Source organism: Rattus norvegicus, chromosome 3, assembly GCF_021556685.1.
Source record: "Rattus norvegicus strain SHRSP/BbbUtx chromosome 3, alternate assembly SHRSP_T2T, whole genome shotgun sequence".
In the NCBI taxonomy this organism is placed as follows: domain Eukaryota; kingdom Metazoa; phylum Chordata; class Mammalia; order Rodentia; family Muridae; genus Rattus; species Rattus norvegicus.
Genome location: NC_141536.1, coordinates 112682905 through 112686393, shown reverse-complemented (window position 1 = coordinate 112686393; position 3489 = coordinate 112682905).

Below are 3489 nucleotides of genomic sequence, written 5' to 3'. Positions count from 1 at the left end.
TTGGTCTGTTGCTGTCTATTGTAATGCTAAGCGCTGGCCTCTAAGACCTGGTTGTCCCAGAGCCAGAGAGTCCGCCTCACCTTGGCCCAAGTTTTTTCTGACTGGTCAATATAGATGCCAACAGCCAATAGCTGAACAGAAGAGACACAGGTGGGGTTTAGGTTTCCCAGGCTTGGGGGTCAGAGAGGGACCATGAGGGAGAAGAAGATGTGGGACAGGAGGAAGAAGATGCCACCATGGGTTAGGAATCAAGAGAACGTGGCCCTGACAGCTGGTCAACTAGAGTTAAGAGCAGCCCAGATGAAACACCGTAAGTAATAACTCAGGGTTATCGATAGGATAGGAGAGTAGATTCTAACAGCATAGAGGGTAGCATCGGTCCAGCTCGTGTACTGTTTAAGGCTTATTGTAAACACAAAGGCTGTGTGAGTCTTTCATCCGGGAACTAAAGGGCCAAAGGCGGGGTAGAAACCTCTGGTTGGGATTAAACAGTTCTACAACACAGCCCCTTTCTTATTTTTTATTTAGCAACAGGCTCTTGCAAAGTTGTGAAGGTTGGATTGAATTCTGTCCGTAGGCCAGGCAGGACTTGAACTCCTGATATTCCTGCTCCAGCCTCTCCACTTAGCTGGAGTTATAGATGTGCACATCTATGCCAGATGCTGTGACCGTGGCTACCATTGCCATCCACATCTTCCAACATTTCACTCAAAACATTTGATTGGCCTTTGACTAGAATATTTGCCAGGGTGAGGCCATAAGACTTCTGCTGAATGAGCCATGGCTACTCCACTGCTGATTTTATGTCTAACCTCAGTCAGGACCACCTAGCATGAGCTTTCTGTAGATAATGCTGTAAACTGCCTGCACAGCATAGACTAGTCCTGGCCGTTGACTGCAACTCAGGTCATGTTTGATACCCAGATCCCTGGATAGTCTGAAATTTATGTTCTCGTAAATCGTAGCCGTGTGCCTTCAGACCTGGTCCAGGATCTTCTCATCTTCTCCGATGCTGAAGGACCTGAGGATGTAGGTGGCTTTGGAGAACACAGGGTCTGGCCTGTGAGCTGTTCCAACACCTGGGCTTCGGGGTAATCTGACTTCAAGCTCCCATGAGAACTCAAGGCAGAGGCGGGTAGAGGGAAGTTCCCATGTGGGGTTCTTCTCTTCACCTTGATTTGATTTGTTGGAGAATAAGAAGAGAACCAAATTTCCAGCCCTCCTCCTCCTCCTCTTCCTCCTTCTTCTCTTCCCCCTCCTCTTCCTCCTCTTCTTCTTCATCCTCCTCTTCTTCCTCCTTCTTTTCCTCCCCCTCCCCCTCCTCTTCCTCCTCCTTCTCTTTCTCTTCCTCCTTCCCCCTCCTCTTCCTCCTCTTCTTCTTCATCCTCCTCTTCTTCCTCCTCCTTTCCCTCCCCCTCCCCCTCCTCTTCCTCCTCCTTCTCTTCCTCTTCCTCCTTCCCCCTCCTCTTCCTCCTCTTCCTCTTTCTCCTCCTCCTCTTCCTCCTTTTCCTCCCCTCCTCTTCCTCCTTCTCTTCTCCCTCCTCTCCCTCCTCTTCCTCTTCCTCCTCCTCCTCTTCCTCCTTTCCCTCCCCCTCCCCCTCCTCTTCCTCCTCCTTCTTTTCCTCCCCCTCCCCCTCCTCTTCCTCCTCCTTCTCTTCTTCTTCCTCCTTCCCCCTCCTCTTCCTCCTCTTCCTCTTCCTCCTCCTCCTTCTCTTCTTCCTCCTTCCCCCTCCTCTTCCTCCTTTTCCTCCCCTCCTCTTCCTCCTCCTCTTCCTCCTCCTCCTCTTCCTCCTCCTTCTTCTCCCTTTTTTCTCCTTCTTCAATAACAGGTGTAACATGTTCCTTTCTTTCTGATACAACATAAAAATTCGTCATGTTGGCATTAAAAATCAAAACAAAAAACCTGTCCCAAATTTAAGAGCTTAGCTAACACGATTTATCAATTTTTCCTACATTAATTAGTCCATTCTCTGTCCACTGTAGATCTCATATTTTACGTGCAGCATCTATTCACCCCATCCCAGGTTCCTCAAAACTCCCTGCTTATTATCCTGCCGAATCAAAGTCTAGAATCTCATCTAATTCATTTGCTCAGTTGTCCCAAGCCTCATTAAGTCATCTAAATTAGGAATGGCGGAGAAGGAACTGCCCTGGGACAAGGTAATCTCTATTTGTGGACCTGAGAAAGCGAAGAAACAAATTGTCTGCTCTTAAAATCTAACGGTGGAGTAGGCATGCGAGAGCAACTAGCAGAAGTCCAGCTTTGAAAACGGAAGAAAGTCAAAAGCAAAAAGCACCATTGTGTTTCAAGCCGTTTACAAATATGTCCAGGCAAACTCAGATTCAAAAGTCTGGGAACAGCCACTGGAGGGCCCTGCATCTGTCCCGAGTCTGTCTGTCTTAAGATAGAAAGAAGATGGTAGCTTTGAGGTGGCATTGATAACCATCTTTGTGGAGCCTGTCACAGCAATGACAGGTTTCAGAAAACAGCTGTGGTGGGGAACAGTTTTGAAAAGCCACTTAAAAATCTCTTTGGGAAAAAGGAGGTGCAGATCCTCATGGTAGGTCTAGATGTATCCTCAAACCGCCATCTTGGACAAATTGACGTTGGAAAGATTTTTAGCGACCATACTGTGACAGGTTGGTTGTGGAGACAAAGGGGTCGTGAAATTGCAGCTTCACACCCTGGAATGCTGGTGACTGGGACAAAATTAGACCTTTATGAGGACATCATTTTCAGAGCAATGGCAGGAATGATGATAGAGGGCAGATTCGATACTAACCAGAGTGTTAGCAGATGCACTCACAAAGGTGGTTTTCTGGGTGTATGTGAAGAAGCAGAATTTTCCAACGGCTATGGACACAGCAAATACATTTGGCTGACACTCCCTTCACCACAGAAGGTGGCACACTTGAGCCACCTGTGTCACCAGTGGGGATGGCCTGGACTAGCCCTCCAACTAGCTCAAAATTCAGATGTGGCCAGAAACAGCCATTGACTGTGTATTGTGTCAAAGCCTGCTGGCTTTTTCTGCATCCGTGTGCACATGTGAGGAACCACGGGTTATTTGGCTCTCCTCCACCATGCCTCGCACACTGTGGGAAATCCAGAATTACATTAGAAAAGAACCGAAATGAAACAGAGCTACATTTTCAATGCTACCTTCCACCTCACCAGCCTTGATGGTTATTTTTGCAAAGTCCCCGTGGGAATATCTTTGACTGGAAATGATGAGAGGAGCTATATCTGGGCAGGTCCCATTACTGTGGTCCTGGGTCTGGCATTTCTACAGTCCAGATCCCATCCCGTCTGACTGTGGTGTCTCTTTGAGGAAAAAGAAAGGAAGAGACAGCCATGTTTCCCCCATCATGCTAAAGCTAGCCGCTCATTCTCAGTGCTTTAAAGTGATTCTCAGGAAGAGATGTTTGCCTTGTGACCAGGTGTGAAGAGGATCAGAGAGCCACCTTTCCCCTAAGTTCTGTTTTACC